This window comes from Rattus rattus, chromosome 6 (assembly GCF_011064425.1).
Source record: "Rattus rattus isolate New Zealand chromosome 6, Rrattus_CSIRO_v1, whole genome shotgun sequence".
In the NCBI taxonomy this organism is placed as follows: Eukaryota; Metazoa; Chordata; class Mammalia; order Rodentia; family Muridae; genus Rattus; species Rattus rattus.
Window position 1 is genome coordinate 145142949 of NC_046159.1, and position 20740 is coordinate 145163688.

Consider the following 20740-nt stretch of genomic DNA (forward strand, 5'->3'; position numbering starts at 1 on the left):
GAGCAGGAGGGCGTATGTCTGAAGCTTTGCCTCCTGGGATTTGTAGTTTCTATTTCTTTCCTTCTCTCTCTTCTCTCTCCCCCTCCCCCGAAAGACTGTGAAAAGATTTTAAAATTTCCCAGAAAAGCTTCGGGTAACTAAAGATCAAGAAGAAAGAATCCGTCTCGTTTTTGAAGAAAATTTCCCAATATGAGATGAAATGGCCCTTATCTTAAAAAAAGTTTCCCAGAACCATTAGATTAAGACTTTTTTCGAAGTGATACATTAGTAAACTGGTAAGAATTTTGAATGCTTACACCTTGCGCTATTTCCTCAATAGGCTACGCCAACGTAAAAAAATCATGGGGAATTGTTCACCAAGGGAACAACAGATGTTTGAGTATGTTGCAGTTATGTGAAACTTCTAAATCACGCTTTCAAACCTTGTCCATCCTTTTTATTATTTTTAATTTTACAAATGTAAAAGAAGAGAAAACCCTAATAGGTATATCTCTTCAATTACACAGTTCCTTAGCAACAAGATGCCTACATTTTCAGTACCCCCACCACCATGCTTCTTACTTCTAAAGATTATTCCAATTATTACTGAGTGTGAAACTCGAGGTTTGCTATGTAATGTTTTCTTATAAAGTGTATTTAAAGTCTCATCTTTTGAGCCTGAAGAGATCAAAAGTTAAGAATGAGAAGTTGAACTAATACACCGATATGAACATGATCTCACAAAATAAATTTCCAAGTTTTGGAAAAATCTTGTCTATGTAGTAGATACAAGCCTTCTACTTTTAAAACAGAAAACTGGAATAGTTACAGCAATCTGTGTGTAATGTTACTAGAGTTAATAACAGCTACTTAACAGAGAAAATTGCATTATTTGTTATGTCATTGGAAACTGATTGAGTTTTTGATCTCTCATAATACGTTAGGGATATAACTTCCAAAGTCAGAACTGCAAGTCATTCATTAAGATAAAGAGAATGTATTCACAAACAAATTAAGCCTAGGCAATCAGACGTTCTGATAGTCCTAGAGGCAAATAGAATATGTTAATACTTTTAAAAGGGAGTTTATTTCAAAGAAGGACATGATTAAGCACAAAATCCTGCATCTTGTAGTATTTTCTCTTTCAGATCCAGCAACTCCATGGAAATCAGCATCATCTGTAAAACAATGGAGAAAGGAAGATTCCTATGTTAACTGTTTCTCACACTTTGAGAGAAGAAAGTAATATTTGATGTATGTAAAACTGCAAACCACAAGCTTCAAACTGTGGCTACTCAGGTAGTGTAATAGGTAGAGCTAGAGTGGTGTAGAATGTAATGGAGGTTTTTATTTTCGGGGGGAGGGGGAGGCATTTATCAATTTAAAACAGAAATTACCATGAAACTGATGACTTTTTAATAAATTCATATTTAATTGAAGATAGTTTGAATCAAATTCATTCATCCTGATACACTGAGCAGGACACAAGTCAATTTGTGCAATGCTCTGTGGATGCGTGCGGTATAACCACCTAAATTGGTAGCTTCAGAGAGTGAAATCGTTTCGTTTACTTCGAATGTCATTTTCGAAGATACATTCTAATGTGGTAGATAATAATAGTTAGTAACTAAAAATGACTGGGAAATACCTTGGAAAGCAGTTGGCCCAGTTAATCCATGTTGTTGCACTTACTCTTCACACTAAGACATTTTTTTGAAAATCAAAACATCTGTCACCCTATGTGAAATACCTGAACTAAAGACTTTGAAATAATTAAAATTTCAGTAGCTTGAAAATTTAGAGTTAAAATTGCAGTAGCTTGAAAATTTAGGGGAGTTGATAAGGGTTTAGGGGAGGAGGGACAGATAATGAAGAGCAGGTGAGAAGGACAGGTAGATGCATTTGTATATGGTAAGATACACTAAAGGTGGTAAGCAGGGTATACTGGGTTGATTGCCTGTGGGTCTTAGATGAGTCAGAACCATGAAATCCATAGTCCTTCACAGTGAGACTTCCAAATGGCCATCAGGAAGTAAAGGGGATTTTTTTTCCCCATCTTTAATAGGACCAAGTCTAACCAACCTCCTACCAAAAGCCTAAGTAGGGACGCTATGTAATCGAAGCTTTGCCATCTCTGCATCCTAATGTTTCAGTGTTCTAAAGCATGGGGCCCAGATTACACGATGAAAAGTGTTGCTCCTAAAATCTAGGCTCACAGTGAAAGACAGAGTTTTAAATTAGCTCAAAACTCAGCAACAGGATCTGACTCAGGAAGACAGATTGTTAAAAATGCAGGAGAACTGGTTCAGACTCACTGACCCTCGTTGTGAGTAAATGAGTAATGGGTTTTGTTCTGCCCCTGTGATGTTTGTTTAAGCCCCCATTGTGCCCTCCAGCCATTGTGTCCTGCAGAGAGTATTCCAGGAAACCCGCAAGCCTAGCCAGATGTGTTTCAGATGCAGATGCCTCATCAACTCTGACAAACATTTACCCTAAAGGACAATCAAGATCTGTTCTCAGGAGAATGCTTGACCTTTCCCCTGATCTTAAGACCCTAGAGTCTTAAGAACAATCCTGTGACTTTGAGAGTTTCCCCTTGTGACATTTTTGGTATTTCCTTTTGACATCCCTTCATCTCCTGGAGCTTGTGACTTCTTCCTTTAAAAAGCCCTTCTCCCAGCCACTTGGGGTTGACACCTCTGTCTCCTGCATGGGATACGTGTCGGCCCGGAGATCTCCGTAATAGATCTCCATAATAAACCTCGCCTTTGTGTATTACATCCAAAATGGTCTCTCTGTGTCTGGGGTCCGCAATTTCCTGAGACTTGAGTAAGGGTCTCCTTTTGGGGATCTTTCAACAGCTAAAGGTTACTGAGGTCTCTTAAATCCCATGACTGAGCCGAGCTCCCTGCTCGTTACTTTTTCATCAGTTAAATTGATCAAAACAGCACCACAAAAGGATCATGATGATGATGTTGATGTTAATAGTGCTGAGATATTAGTATGAAAAAGGGCTAGTCTAAGTCACATGGTTTTGTGGTGTCTGTTAAATTATGTAGCTGGTTTTTCCAGATTTCACATGCTGTGATTATACACAATTATTCAAAGTTCCCTTTTTTACTATGCTCCATATGTTTACTGTTTATTGTACTTATAATTACACTTAATGTGAAACTGAGATTGAGTTATTTGCTCAATCTTCTAGATATACTCTCCTAAAATAGAAAAGTCCAATTGTCTTGAATATTTCTATGCGCATTTGATGTAAGGCCACGATAAGAATATGTTTATACTCTAATAATGACCAAGTATGACATTACATTGAAACATGCAAAACTTACTAATAAAAAAGATTTTCTGAGGTATACTTATACATATATCTTAGAAACCCCTAAAGGAAGAGATTGACAGTCTCAAAGTCCTATGCAAGATGGCTGTCTAGATGACAGGTATACAGATACCTAGAGGAAACTTGGAGTCAGAGGTTGAGAAATTGCAAACATAATACAAACTATTATATGTTGTATAACAGTCCTTTTAATATAAATCAGTTGAGACTGATTACTATTCAGTTACTATTTTAGCCCTAAAGGAGCTGAGATAACACTATCTAGGGGAGGCCTGATGTTAGTAAGGCTCACAATGTGTGGAAAGTCAGATATTTTAAAAATAGAAGTATAGCTTTACTTGAATTTCTCTGCAGAATAAAAAGGTGACAATTTGAACTGGGGATTGGTGTGCATTATAGGCCAACTGATGGTAAGAAGGGAACTTAGTGCTACTCATTTTGGAGAGGAGAAATATCTTCAGTGCTACAAGCGGTGGCTGTGTAAAGCTGTATAGGTCCTGACTTGTCAATGGTACCTCAAGATAATTTCTATCGAATGTACAATGTAAAATCCAGCTTTATCCACATAGATATGCAAATATTTTCCAAATTATTGAACTATTTATACAATTATGATCTTTAATTTTGTGCATTAACCTCAGTGGATCACAAATAGTCCAGATACTTAGCTAAATGTGTTTTTGAATATATCTAAGATGCTACCATTTTTTCCCTAGACAAATGACATTTTTATTGTAAATATGGTTCTCCTTGCAAAGACAGTCCCATGCTATGCTGGGCTACAGAGTGAAGCCCTGTCTAGAAAAAAAAGTCAATAAAGAAATGAAGAAAAAAAAAACGCTTGCTATTTTGGTATTTTGGTCATATATGGTGATTTTATAAGAAAGTAGCTCTACCATTTTCAACAGTCACGTTTTATTTCAATTACGAATAGATTGCTTTACTTCCAAGAGTACCACGAGAACTGTATTGTTCTCTATTTCAGGAGCTGTTTGCAGAATGTTTAATTTTATTTTAACTGAGCTCTAGATTTGCCAGATTAATTATTGATGAGTAAGCTCAGGGTAAAAGTGACGTTATATAATTCTGCCACAGGCTTCCCATGTCTTTTGCCATTCAAGTTACTGCTCCCATGTGAAGATTGGTGTCTGTTCTTGGCAGATGAGCTATAACAAACTTATAATATTTTAGGTTTCTAGAAGTATTTCTTGCAAGGGTCTCAAACTTTGGAAAACCATGAATCATACAATATTTCAGTAGCTGCCACTGGTCTACTTTTACAAATAGTTAAACTGCAGGAATCAATCAGTTCACCAGCCTCCAGAACAAATTTCGAATCATATCTTCTTGCCACTAAAGGAACTTAATTTTTCATACATTTTAGTCTCATCATTCATGTCAGGCAAACAGATTCAAAGCCTCAGTGCTTCAAAGGAAAACAATTATAGTATCAGTCTACTAAATGATACTCCAAAATATATAATCCTATCTTTCATTGATTTGCTTATTCCTTGCAGAAAGAAGCATGGTTACTTTAAGTAATGAAAGTAAAAATATTCAGGGCAGTATTGGAAACATTTTCACAGAGGAAAATCTCCTTTGAAGATAATAATACTTTCTAGTCGCCTATATATTTCATTCCTTCCTCAAATGTGCCCTGAAGGAAGATGAACCATTTGGTACCTGGGTCATAGACATACTTCCCAGATGAACAATGGATTCTCAGTGGCTAATAAGCCTCTGTAGGCTCAAGAGCCTCTGCTTGAACCATCAGCTGATTGTGATTTCCTAGCTTTGCTAAACAGGACAGGCTTCCTTCATTTCTCAGCCACTTCAGGAACCTGTGATGTACTGATACTAAACTTAACAGTTTGGTACAAAAGAAATGCTATTCCTGCCCTGCTAGAGTGTATACTGCATTCAGGGAAATCCATTTCAAAGGGCTTTAGATTTTAGAAGATGACTCTAGCCAGGACTCCAGGGAAAAGCAAGCTGTAACTATCTTTATCAAGATGTCACACCTTGGAGACTGCAAGCTTAGGGGAGCAAGTTGTATTCTCTCTATGTGTTAGGAGGAAGCAAAGTTCCTCCAAGCAACATGCTCCAAAGAAACAGAATGTACCACCCACTGCCTTTCCGAGTCTCAGGGACACAACAATTCCATTTGGACAATATTTTGTGTGGGTGCCTGGATGCCATAGGACAGAGGTTCCCTGAACAAGAGTCTTGGTCATTTTCCATGAAAACAAAACACTGATATTTGAAAATGTCAAAGGGTGGGCAAAACAGTTTCTAGCCTCCTGAGCAACGTCTTTTCATGGGTGATCCCCTGAACATATAGTAACTCAACTAAAAGTAATGAGTAATTTTTTGAGATGTCCATCTTACATGTATCCATCAATGTGGTGTCTGTGAAACCAGCCCACCAAGCAGTGGAAGTAGGTCATGTCCTCAGAAAGTCTGGATACAAGTAACTTGGTAAAGTTAAGAGGGATGTAAGTTTTAGATGGCTGTGTAAAAGCTGAGTGTGAGATAGCTTAACTGACCATATTAAAGAGAGGGCAAGCAAGGGCAAGGCACTGGTAAAAATAGCAGAGCTAGTCTCGAGAGGTTTTATCCTGTTCTCCGGAAGGTCTTCCCTAGGGAGGAAATGCAAGACACAATTGCTCTTACTCCTAATTAACACAACTTCATTTATAATTGTCATTGTATATATCTAAGGCATCTATTTTTGGCAAATTGAATGGTGTGGAGGCACTGTCTAAGAAACTCCCCATTTATGTGAGAAAAGAAGTACTCCAATACTGCTCTAGGGGTAGACAAGAAAGATGATATATGGTAGGTCCAGTTTGAGAAGTCCAGATACCAGAACCAGCCCTCTCACCTTGCTGCTTTGCTACTGCGCCTTGCAGGGTACATTAGAACACATACTTTGCTTTGCCTAATTGCCTGTGGAGATAAGCCTGGATTTGATTCCTTTACTTGTGCTTGGGTATGAATTATTCTCCTCCAGGAATATAGAAAAGGAGACCACTGCTGTGTCTGGAATTGGAAGGAATATGAAAGAAAGCATCTCTCTTCATCCATGACATTAACTAAGCGACTCAGCGATAGGACATCCTTAAAGAAATGTATCTATAAAAGGCATAGCAAGGAGATTTGAAGGTTCAGAGTCTCTCAGACCTGACCACAGTCACCTCAATGGATGTTCTTTTGCCAGGGACCCTGCTACTGAATGAAATGGTGTAGTCACTAGTAACAACAAGTACCTAGAGCATCTCTGATATGCTCAGCAGATCATATCTTGCTATGGTCTGTTAACAACTAGCCCACCTTGGGGATGACTAACAGCCAGAAGGGATCACTCTGCTCTCACTCTGTCATTGAGAACAACTCCAGCTCTACAGGTCAGTATGTGAAAATGTCCATGAAGGAGGTGCAGGTAGTACTTTGCAGCTACCTACCAGTGTCTGGGCTCAACGTGGGGCACAATGCAGAGCAGTATACTCTTTTTGTTCTCAAGTTTCATTGGCAAGAGTTTGGTAACTGCAAGTCATCAGCAGAGTGAACAGTTCTATCCTGTACAGCACCCACATCGTGTTTCTGGAGATCTTGAAATAGCTGGACTTCCTAATTTCCCACTTCCCCTCTATACTTTGTACACTCACATAAGGGTTTGATTGCCAAGTTCCTTGCAGCCAGAGAGCTTATCCAAACTGCCAACCAAAATGTGAATGTGAAAATTAAGTTTCCAAATTTATAAGAGGGGCCACTGCTGACATACCAACACCCTTGCCCATAAAAATGGTTACCAAACCAATCTCTCTGACCAGAGCAGTGGCCCATAACAGAAGAAAAGTTGGTAGTTAAACAACTGATACAAGAACAGCTTGAGACTCAACATATAAAAGAATCTATCAGCACATAGAATTCCTGTGTGTTTGTTGTAAAAAAAAAAGAAATCAGGTAAATGGAGGATGATAACAGATTTAAGAACAGTTAATAAGATAATCCAACCAATGGCCTGGACTTCTTTTATCATCTTTGTTATCAAAACTTGGCCCTAAAACAAGTGATTCACTGAGCGAAAGATTTAAAATATTGATTTTTTTTCAAAATATAAAGTGGAAACTTAAGCTTTTTTTTTTTTGGAAAATTAGTTGTGTTGGATGGTGTTTTGTTAAGGCAAATATGTGAAGGAAAGTTTTATCAAAAGGGACACAAGTGTAAGGCTAAGGCAGACTTGTGAAGGAATGTTTTGTTGAAGAAGACATAGGAGAAAGGATGTTATATTAAAGTAAGTATGTCAAACAACATGTTATGAAAGATCGTTCTTGTTAATGACATGAATGTACTGCTCTGTCTTATATTGTGTGGTTGAGTTCTATTTGTTGGGAGGCTATAGAGAGAAATGTGTCAAAAACTTTCAGAGATGTGTTATGGATTTTTGTTGCTTTTGTGGACATGGACTGATTGGTAGAGTGATGTGAATTGAGAGAGACTCACATGTTGAGGCAAGACATGTGTTGAGGCAAGACCCTTGGAACATACATGATGTTTGGAGGGAGTATAAAAAGAAACCCTGTCATAAATAACACACACATTGTTTGCACTCACTGATAAATGGATATTAGCCCAAAAGCTTGGATTACCCAAGATACAATCCACAGACCATATCAAGCTCAAGAAGAAGGATGACCAATGTGCAAATGTTTCAGTCCCACTTAAAAGAGGGAACAAAAATATTCATAGTAGGAGATATGGAGACAAAGTTTGGAGCAGAGACAGAAGGAATGGCCACTCAGAGACTGCCCTACCTGGGTATCTATCCCAGAAACATATGGTCACCAAACCCAGACAATATTGCTGATGTCAAGAAGTGCATGGTTACAGGAATCTGATATAGCTGTCTCCTGAGAGGCTCTGTCAGAACATGACAGATATAGAGGCAAATGTGGGGTCCCCATTGGAGGAGTTAGAGAAAGGACTGAAGGAGCTAAAGGGGTTTACAACCCCCTAAGAACAACAATACCAACCAACCAGAGCTCCCAGGGACTAAACCACCATCCAGAGAGTACACATGGACTGACCCATGGTCCCAGCTGTATATGTAACAGAGCATGGCTTTGATCCTGCCAAGGCTGGATGCAGCCCCCCCTCCCCCCACCCAGTATAGGGGAATGACAGGATGGGGAGGTGGGAATGGGTGGGTGGTTGGGTGGGGGAACACCCTCATAGAAGCAGGGGGCTGAAGGATGGGATGGGGGTTTATGGATGGGAAACTGGGAAAGGGTATAACATTTGAAATGTAAATTTTAAAAAATCCAATTTAATAAAAAGGATGACGAATAATGAGGGAGGCTGAGCTAGGCTTGTTTATAGAGTTAGTTGTGTAATAGTTGTTGGTTTTGTGTCTTTGTTGATCTTCATTTTTCTGAGAGAGTTACAGTTGAGAACTTTTTATGGCATTCTTGTTGGTCTCTCTTGTTGACTTGTCTCAAGGCTGAGGTCTGTTTTTCTCTGTTAGGTAGTATCACCATTGTTGATTCTTGTTTGCTATTCTGAATCTACTGAACTGACTGTTGATACATCTGTGAAGTGTTTGTGAGTGGCTTGAATTGTTGTTGGCCTGTGAACTGAACTGTCGAGTTTTTGACAACATTTATAAATTTTACAGAAATTTATAAAATTTTCTTTTATGAATTGGAAATTAAATTTTTTCAAACCTTATTTTTAATGATGGTTCTTAAACATGTTAACTACTCTTCTAGCCCACCACCCACCAGAGATAATAATAGTTAATAATAATAATAAAAGGTACAGAAAAATAGGCCAGTTTAAAAATAGCTCTTTAAAACGACTCCCATCTGTGTTGTCAAAAAATTGACAGTTCAGTTCATAGGTCAATAACAACAACTCAATCCACTCACAGACATTTCATAGATGTGCCAACAGTACAGTTCTGTAGAGTTGACATAGCAAACATGAATCAGTAGTAATAGCACTACCTAACAGAGACAGACAGCCCTCAGCCTCAGCACAAGCCAACAGGACGGACCAGCAGGGACACCAGAAGTTCTCAGCTGTGCCTCTCTCAGCAAAGCGAAGATCAGTGCATGTGAGACCCAAGACGTGTTGGGTCTCTGTAAGCTCTGTAAGCAAGCCTGACTCATCCTCTGTCACTGTCCTTTGAGTTCTGTTTTATACTCCCTCCAAACATGATGTTTCCTCTACTGTCTTGCTTCAGCACATGAGTCTGTTTCAGCAGACATCGCTTTGCCAATTAGCCTGAGTCTGCAGAAGTGACAAAAAGCTCTAGCATATCACCTGAAGTTTTTTGTTGAGTTGCTCTTTATGGGGTTCCTAAAAATGGAGCTCAACTATGCAATGTAAGGCAGGCCAATAGATTCAAGTCACTCGCGAAGAATCCTTCATCACCTGTCCTTTCATGTGCTTGCTTTAGCAGAACATCCTTTCTCCTGTGTGCTTCAGAAGAATGTTCCTTGTCAAGTCTGCCTCAGTCTCACCAGTGTCTGCTTCAATTAAATGTTCCTTCACGGGTTTGCTTTAGCAAATCATCGTCCAACACAACTGACTTAGCAAAGAACCCTTACGCTTCTACTTCAGAAGCTAGTGGTTGTTCGTGGAACATTCATGTGGGCTTCATGAACTTCACTTGAGCTCCTGTGAAGCAAAAGCCAGAATGCCTAGGCAGAACTATGCCTAACACAGAAGAAGATCTAGATCTTCGATGCGTAGACAGGACAGCTAATGAAGCTGAGCATGCTGAGAAAGTTAGCACGCAACGGTCTGTGTTATACAGAGTTAATAGAGTGAGTCTCCAAAGACTTTTGATACAGTTGGACAGGTCAAGTTTTAATGGATGAGAGATGTGGCCCTGAGAGACAAACAGGGCTTCTAGAAGGTTATAAACCTGTTCAAGGACATGGTTATCCTGGTGGTGATAATACTTACCCCACAAGGCTCAAGGACTTCATACATACCCCCATCCAGTACAAGAAGTACAAGTAGTGGTGATGAAAGATAGTTGGATGGGGAAATTTGTGCTTACATCTAGCTAAACAGTGAGGAGAATACCATAAAAGAAGAGTTAAAGAGCTTTTTGTTTCATAGGGAGGGCATAAGACCATTGGAAAGCACAGGTAGTTACATAACAGTTCATAACAGTAACAAAATTACAGTTATGAAATAAAAATAATGTTTATGATTGGGGGTCAGCAAAACATGAGAAACTGTATTAAAGATCACAAGATAGGAAGAGTGAGAACCACTGTGTTAAGGGAAGATCTCTCTTCTTAATTCCTCACTATACTGTGCCTGCCAATAGCAACCTTCTCAACATCTCGGAAGAGATCCAGAGATTCTGAGTACAAGAGGCAGAAATGCAGGTAACACTGTGAAGCAAGCAGAAGAAGGGAGCCTCTTGACTCACTGAACTTCTCCTTCATTTCCTGTTACTTGGTGACTTGGCAAGAGTTCTCTTGTTATTTCTGCCTGTTTAAAATTTATTTGGAGTATATAACCAAAGTGATTGGAACAGGTTACCTTGAAGAATTAACAAGTCAGGTAAAAGAGAAAGAGAAAAAAAGAAAAGAAACAATTTCAAGAATTTAAAAGTACAAGGAGCTGAAAAAAATCAGCTAGCTAACTGTAGGCCAGATCTCAAGAGACAGGAAATGGTGCTGCTTTTGTGCTAGAAACTTTTGTGATAAAAAAAAAAGACCCAAACCCCAAAAAACAACTTCTACTTCTAAATCCTTCTTGAGCAAAGGGGAAATGACAAAGAGCCTGGAAGCTATGAAGGCAATAGATCAAACTTCAGTATTTACCCAAAGTGAACAAACATCTAAGGATGGCATGTTTAAGTGTGAATGGGAAGTTTTCATAAAAATTCATCTTGAACTATGTTTCCAATACTAAACTGTCCAAAATTGTTGATGCCTCCACAGGAAAGTCCCAGAGCAAGGCAAGCCAATGTCTGCAGGCAGGTGTCATCCTGCTTCTCTAAACATACTGTTTCTGCCTAGCAAGGGGTCTCTGATGTGAAGATTTTAGTTACTTGATGACGCCTAGTAAAATCTAGCTATGTTTGAAATATCTCATAAGAAGAATGGGACAACAAACTGTAGAAAAGAAACCAGTGAGTACCGAGAGAAACCTGGCTGATCCTTGAGCCAGAGACTATAGCAATTGTTTAATGGGTCTTCTGGGCAACATCTGGTAGCTCGACTTTCTGCATCAGCACCACATTGGAGCTGATGGACCAAATTATCAAGCCTTACTCCAGAACAGTGAAATCAGATTCTGTAATTTCATAGAGCCCTTAATGCCTAATCATATTACAATTTGAAAAAGAATGAATGATAGCAAATAAGTCTGAACTAGATTAGAAAAATGGAGAAGAACTATTAGAAAAGTAGATATTGTACTACCTGATTTAAGAGCCACGGACTCAACAGCAGGATGCGTGTTCTATATGAACTATTGAATGGTAGGACTTTAACATGCTTTCGAATCTTGTTGGTGTGCACATACACAATAAAGGAATGGAAACAACAGGACGTGACTCTTAGCATTGATTTCCACTATGGACTTAGAGAATGTGATTATTTAGACCGTATACATTTGGTTGTGTGGAAGTGTCGACAGAGTTCAGGTTTTGAGTCTGAGACTTGTGCTCTTTTCATTAAGTGCATTACAACATAGTTGTCTGGATGTGGTGAGCAACGCTGCCTATGGGAAGCAATTTAGTTCTGTTTTGGAAGTTTCAAAATATTTATACTGTTCAGATAAATCACCATGCATCTTTTAAGTGTGAAACTGGGCTTTTGAAGTCATTCACAACTTCTTTTTACCATCTGATGATTGTATACTCTAATTTGTTCCTAAAACATTATCACATGTAGAGCTAACATTAAAAAAGGAACAAAATGAAATTAAAAATACACAAAAGGATAAAGCCGAATAAATCCTTGAGTTAAATAAAGGGGGCCAATTGCTCTTAAATAAGTAAATTTGAAAGAGGTAATGTAGAAAACCATAGTAATCCTTTCAAGATATATCTGGATGAAATGATGCTAGCAGGTGCATTTCCTTCTTTAAAAGTATATGCATCTATACACATATTTGCATGTAACAACAATTAATGAAAGAATAGATCATGAATTTGAAAGAGAACAAAGAGGGGTATTTGAGAAGATTTTTAGAGAGGAAAGGGAAGGGAGAAATCTTGTAATCGTAATCACAAAATAAAAAGAAATAATAATAAAAAGTAACTACCATTGACAAGCCAACTTTAAGAGAATTCAACATGCCCTACGTATGCACAGCCCAAACCCCTGTACATTGTTGTGCATTGTATGTGTGTGTGTGTGTGTGTGTGTGTGTGTGTGTGTGTGTGTGTGTGCACATGCGTTTGACATTGCTGACCTTGGGAGAGTCCTCCTTAAATTTTTTTGATTTCTCATTTTCTTAAACATTGAAAAGTCAATCACAAAGACTAGCATCTAGCTATTGTCTAATGCTGTAGGTTCTATGCACTTCCTGCCTCCTGTAGATCTTTGTATTTGACTCTTCCGTAGTCTTCACAGCTCATCAAGCAAGGATTCAAGTCTTTTTACAAGTAAGGGATAACTACCTAGGACTTAGGAATTTCATAATTGATTTTAGATCTACCAACTGATCTGGAGCCCTGAAAATGAAGACACAACAACAGATTTTAACCATGGGTTCATTTTTTTCCACCTGTGCTTAGTCTCATTATTGGCTTTCCTCTGAGGAACATTGGTTTGTATGCCTGAGTGATAATTAGTGACATATTGAACTTCTCTGTGCCTGTCTGCGTCAGAGTTGCAATTAACAATCATGTGGGCAGCATAATAGTGGAAGCAATATGAAAGGAAAAAATAGCTTTCCTCCTTAGATTCTGTACAGTTTTACGGTGAATATTTTCTTTGGCTGAGGATAATATTTCCTTAGGCAGCAAATTTAAAACTATGTTGCATATGAATTCACTTCCCATCTAACTATTCTTATTTCTAGAGATTTGTTTGAGGTCAAAAATTAACATTGGTTCATTTTCTCTTATAAGCACTCTCTCTCTCTCTCTCTCTCTCTCTCTCTCTCTCTCTCTATCTATCTATCTATCTCTCTCTCAGTATAGAATAGAGTTTATTCAAGGCATGGGGAGGGGAGTTAAGAGGGTAGTAGGGCAGAGAAAGAGAGAGATAGAGAGAGAGACAGAGAGAAAGAGAGACACAGAGAGAGAAGAGTAGAGAAGCATAGAGAAGGAGCGGAGTAGAGTAGAGACCAGCCATGAGAGTAGGGGCAGGGGAATGGGGGGAGAAGGAACAAAGGAGGAAGAGAGCAAGAGCAAAGCTATCTCTTATAAACTACCTCTGGACTAAAAAAGTTCTCCATTTCTCACTAGCTTCTGGAAGAACTTAATGATATTTTAAAATATATATTCATGTGATAATAGATTTTATATTAAAATAAATTTTGAATTAATTTCTGAGTGCATAACTTTCATTTGTTTTAGATATCTTGCGAAATTCAAGTAAGTTATATGATTTGAGAAACCTTCCTTTCTTTAAAGAAAAGGTCTGTAATCCATGCTCTCCAACACATTCATTCCAGTGTGGCTCATGTTCCCTTGTTCCTTGAATGAAATTTTATCTGTCGTCCAGGATTTATTACACTTACTTTTTGACTCTGCCCACAGTACACTAATCCTCAGATCCTATATTTTCACACCAACTGAAGTCTTACTCCAATCCTGCCCAGGCTTCCTGGCCTTTCTCAAATAAATTTCTTCCATGGAACCATCCCAGTTTACTACTGACACTGATCACATATCATGTGTTATCGTGACATGTTATTTCTTTTATCAAATGCATTGAACTAATAACCTTACATATTAATTATTTTAATAGTATGCTTTCTAAACAAATCAACATTATTTTATATTTTCTTATTCCACTAAATTGCTTTCTATAGGAAAGACTGTACTTCTTGACAGATAAATTCCTTCTTTGATCTCCTCTCACCCTGCAGCTATATTATCATATTTCTCTATCCTTCTCTGTAGCAAAATTAATGACACCATTCAAACTTTCATTTTTATTTTTAGCTCATATGATTTTCCAAAGTTCTATTAAAATAAGTACATATAGCAGTACTGATCTCCACTTATGACATAACCCTAACAGTCTATCTCCACATATCATCTAAGAGTAACAGCATTATATCTCTCTTGTTATTAAACTTAGGCCACCATGTTCAATGGCTTTAATACCACCATTTAGGAGGCAGACACAGGTTAGGGTTAGGGTTAGGGTTAGGGTTAGGGTTAGAGGGTTAGGGTTAGGGTTAGAGTTAGGGTTAGGGTTAGAGTTAGGGTTAGTTAGAGTTAGGGTTAGGGTTAGAGTTATGGTTAGAGTTATGGTTAGAGTTAGGTTGGAAGCTGGCCTTGTCTACATAGTGAATATTCTGTTACCTCTTCTCTTATCTTTCTACCTTAATGGGTTTATTATTTCTTGAAGCATGGCAAAGCATACTTACAACTTAGATCTTTGTATTCACTATTCTTTGTGCGTAAAAAAAAGTCTGTCTCTCTCTCTCTCTCTCTCTGTGTGTGTGTGTGTGTGTGTGTGTGTGTGTGTATCTTCAGCATCACCTTTTTGGGGAGATCTTACTTGAGAAGAGTTTTTAAAATGCTAATCCCTCCATACATTAGTTGTCTGAATTGGCTCTTACTGCTTTACATTTCTTTACATGATTTGTCTACATTTGTTACACTATTTATATATAATTGCTTTCATTATATTATCAACCAGATTGGATACTGAATTTGAACAAGGTTTCCTGTGCAGGGAGGGAGCACTACTGATTATCTTTAGTGCCAAGGATAGTGGCTTGTTAGCACATAACAGATACTCAACCTACAGTTTCTGACTTTGAGTTTTTGCTCAAAGGTAATAATTTAACAAGGTATTTACTGAACAACAAGATAAAAGATGAAATAGAATTATATCATAATATGATTATTTGAGATGGAACTACCTATTATGCCTTTGGAGAGTAGCAAACTGCTTTTGTATGGACTTAGGTACCAGGCATATCACTATTAATATACTCCATCCATCAATTATCTCCTTGTATACCCACACCTGTATTGCACATTGCACAGTAATTTCAATATGCATAAATGTTATCACATTCCTTTAAAACTACTTGTTCTGCTGTGTTAACTGCATCGATGTTGGCAACAAGTCTTCCCCAAGACAATTCTGGAGAAGTCATTCTAGAATTTTCTTCATTGTGCCCAGAAACATATCAGCACTTGTTGGATAAGGACAATAAGCCTATCTCCAACCTCTTCTTATCTTTTGAAGCAACTGTGGCAAGATAATGCTAGAAAGAGAAAAGTACAGGGTTATTTTTCTGTGTTGTTGTCTGTTCTTTTGCAGTAAGCAAGAAAGTAGATTCCCAGAAATCCTTTTAAACCATATGAAAGTTTGTTTTGTTTTGTTTTGTTTTCAGGACGAAACATACAAGACAGCCTTAAGTAGCAAAAGTGATTATCAATGACAAAGACTAAGAACGGACTCATAGTATTTCAGGGAAGACTACTCCTTACACATAATGATGTTCAGACACTTCAGGAAACTTCTGAGTTTAATCACATCATCTTTAGAGTCTAGACTCAAGAGAGGATTATATGCACCCCAGACAGTAAACAAAACAGCACGACTATGAGAGACTGGTAGAGAGCTAGTAACCAAACACCTCCCTTATCTTTGCATAAGACCTTGACTAATAGCAAAACATGGAGCTTGGTATCCCAATACAGTTAAGAGCTACGGGTTTTCCAAGGTGACAGGTGTTGTCCCTGGATTCCTCAAGTTCCATGAAAAATTTATGTCCATCAAATTTAGGTTATTTGTGGTCTAAAATTTGTGTTGTCATTTTTTTTCTCTCTCTCCATGCCTTCCTTCTTCTTGGTTTGCTTTCTTCTCCCCTTTTCTGTTTCCTCTTTCACTTTTAAGATAACTAATATTTTAAGTTGACAGCTGTATTTAGGAACAATCCGTAGAATTAGAAAGAAAAAGAAAGCAAAAGGAAACTTGATACTCTTGATACTTCACCATATCTTTTAAGCTCAGGAGACTGCAGCTTTATTTCTCTTTTATTAACCAATTTCCCAGGTTTAGAATTGTCCACTGGCATATGACAGAGCTATACCTTCAATGTTATCTCTTTTTAAGACTAAAAACAATCTACCCCAAACCTACAATCTTGAAGAGATAATGAAGTAGGGAAATTACAAGCTGACAGAAGCTATGGAGAAAACGATATGGAAAATAAATGGAAAGCTTGAATACCTATGTTGTAACTCGGGTAATTTAATGCATCCAGCTCAATAAGGAACACTTTTGATGCATGGTTAATCAGAATGTTATAGCCACACTTTCTTTTTCAAAACTACAGGACACAGAGAAATTTGTTGTCTTCTCAGAACTACGTCTATAAATTGCTATACCTTCTGAAAAATTGGAAGATACGAATCAATTTTAGAGAACAGATAAATACTTACAGATCTCTAATGAATTTTCAGTAATTTAAAACAAGTTCTGTATTATATGAGGGATCTTTTTTATATTGAATAATCCACTTTTCAAATTTTCCAATATTTTAAGACTGAATAAGTTTATACTTTTATGGATGCACACAATTGCATTCTATTTATGCTATTTTATTCTTTTTATTTGAAATCCTGATAATCAGAAATTTCTGCCTTTTGCAGGCTTCATAATTATTATGACTTTGCAAAACCAGGAACAAATACAGGACACTGAATGGAGGGTTGTTGTAAAAAGTTCTATTTGTGTCCTTTGAAGTGTGCTGGTCAGCTCTTTTTTAGAGTATTCTTCAATTTGAGTTTGGCTGATGTGTTCTCATGATTAGATTTAGAGTATGCAATTTTTGGCAAGAACATTAGAGAAATTACATGCTTTTTCTCAGTGCTCTTTTCCTCTGAGATCCAGACTCTATAGGACATTCTCAGCAAATGTCCTGCTGGTTCAGTGAGTAGAAGATCTTGTCTGATTTTATGGCTTATCTAGACTACTCCTCACTTTCTTCAAGTATAGGATCTGGATTACAGAGATACTTTATTTACAAAATTAATATAGAAACTTACTGATAAATAATAATAAATAATAAGTAGATAATAATACAATATATGATAATTGTTAATTTTATTCATGCTCTCATATTGATGCCTCTTATTAATCAGTCATGGTATATACGGTGCAATGTCCCTTTCCCCTGTTGTTTCTATTTTCTACACCCACACAAATACACATACACAATACTTTTAAATGTGACTAAAATGCTTCTATGTAATAAAGAAATAAACAAAGCAAATTTAATAAAGACATAATATTTGTTAACTATATATGTTGAAAAACTGCTGATATATAGTTATATATCACTATATATATATATATATATATATATATATGAATCTAACAATCCAATACTGAGCATCCAATACAAATCAGAAAAAAACAAGAATATAAAGTTCCACTGAAGATAAAGAATTCAGATATACAATCAAAACTAATAAAGGAGAACTCTGACTTTTTAAACCAATTTTCTGTGACTAAAATAGAGAAATAGCACAGAAGTACATGGTAAATAATTTTCCTACTAAAACTTGCAATCTTATCTAGTGAGAATAATTACAATTAAACAAAAATAGCAAGAAATATGTAGATCTTAAAAATTCCAAAAGTAACAGATAGGAATATGAGACCAGATAACTAAAGAATGTGAAGGCAAATTGAGTAGAATCAAAATTAGCTTCAAAGCTGTTTCAGCAGAGACCTAAATGATATTTGTGAAGGCCTGATGGAAAGCAATTGACACAAGAAACATTCTGAGATAAAAGGGGTATAAACAGCAAAGAAGTTAGTGAGTACATGGTATAGTAATGCAGGCAAACAGTATGCCTGAAAAGGAGGCCAGGAAGAAAGGAGTCTGAGAAAGCAGAGAGAAGCAAGTGATATTTCAAGGCCATTGAGTCAAGTCAGAAGATTTTGTTCTTATTAAATAGCAACAGCAAGCCATTGGAAGGGGAAGAACAACAATATTAAAAGAAACACAATTGGAAGTGTGTTATTCATCTTTGCTTTCCCACCTCCTTACAGTGGGCAAGAATAATAATCTTGGCAAAGGGATGAGTGACAATGATGTTAATGTGAAAAAAGTGCACTCTAGAATATATATGCAAGCAAATGGAGAGGGTTGTAATCCTATTGTGACCATACTTATATTAAAATCAGAATAACAGTGTAAACTTACATATAATTTAATATAGGTAGAAATGTGAATGTTTAAAATTATTGAATATTTGCACATGCATGGGTTAGTGTACACAAAGATAATTTTTCTCACTGAATATAGAGCATAGACACAAAATCTTAGTAGCACAAACAAATAACATTCAGCACCAAATTTTTTTAGGTTTTTCTAACATTCTTCAATAAGGAATCATTTGGGGAAATGGCTGATTATGTGAGGAAGAGATTTTAGAAGATGAATATTTAACAGTCTTTTAGTTACTGATATCTCGTGGTAATCAAATATTAGAAAGATTATTTCAATGATAGGACATGTTAAAAGGACATCAGATAGAGCTGCTAAACATCATAGGGTAAACAATAGGAACTAAATAAAATAGCCTTGTATCATAATTCAAGTTAAAATATACATCAGTTTATCTTAATACAGTCAAATGAAATATGAAAGGAAGGAAAGAAGATAGGAAAGCAAAATGCAAGAATCTTAGGCAGAAGACAAGTCTACTCTTATTCTGAAATCATATTTTACTTAGTAAAGTGTAAGTCTCCACACCTTAAATGTACAATATTTAAATGACTTCCTCCCAAAGCATAGAAGTACAGGAGGCATAAGGATAAAAATAAAAACAAACACAAATCTGTTTGAAACAGTTATTGATCAAAATTGTGGAGACGAAATGTATTATCAACTAGGTAGAGAGACTTTTCCCTGTGAGGAGCTGTCCGAGGAGCTGTCCTCACAGATGTGAGGAGCTGTCCGAGGAGCTGTCCTCACATATGTGACGAGCTGTCCTCACATACTCCATTACAAGATGGCACCGGCATCTGGCAGAACGCACCTAGGATGCCAAAGTATGCTATTCTACTCACAGGGACACGTCGCGTTTTGGCGTCATCTGGCATAATTGGCAGCGACCAGTCAGAGAGTGACACATCCTAGGCGAGGATAGTTTCCTATATAAGGGACGGTTATTCCTCACTCGGCGTCTCTGCATTGTAAGCTTATGCTCTCCCTCTCAAGACGCATTAAAGCTTTTCTGTAGTAGGATCCTGTGTGTGCCGCATTGTTCCTGCTGGCGACACGTAGCGCGGGACGTCTGGTGCCGAAACCCGGGAAAGACCTCGCCATCGTCAGCACCTTCGGAGATCCCTTGGTGACAAGGAGGATTCAGAACTGCAGGTAGGTACGTTCGGAGAGGCAGCCCTCTCTTGGACTTTGGTCTGGGGTTGTCACCGCCTTGGGAAGGATTTGTTGAAGGAATTAGCGGAATCAGTTAGAAAGTATGGAGTCACGGCCAACTTTACTCTAACACAACTCGACAGGTTGGCCATGACAGCATTGACACCAGCTGGATTGGCAGATGATTGCTAAGGCAGCCCTTGCCAGCCTGGGCCAATACATGGAATGGAAAGCGCTCTGGTATGAGGCAGCCCAAACACAGGCCAGAGCGAATGCTACGGCCTTAATACCTGAGCAACAAGAATGGACTTTCGAACTCTTAACAGGACAGGGCCGCTTTGCAGCTGATCAGTCTGCTTACCACTGGGGCGCCTATGCTCAGGTCTCCAGCACGGCTATTAGACCCTGGAAGGCACTGTCCAGGAGAGGAGGGATTGATAATAAACAGCGGCTGAGCGACATTGCTCAGAGCCCAAGAGGACAAAAGAATTAGTCAAATGGAAGTATGTATTAACAAATGAATGGAAAGGCCCGGATCCTGTTTTAATAAGATCCAGGGGAGCTGTCTGTGTTTTTCCACAGGACAATGAAAATCCCATATGGATCCCAAGACGACTTTCTCGGAGCATCACAGCAAGTGATCAAGAAGGGAATGGGACTCCTGCACCTCCTCACTCTTCTTCCATGGATGCCAGCAACGGTGCAGGGCGAGCTACGATGGGGAATAATGTCAACCTTTCCACTCCCGATGCGGTGATGCACCACTAACAGGATTTAGGGGTTGGCCCATTTACCTAAGGATCCATAGGTTGAAGCGACTAAAAAAAAATGGGACTATTATTC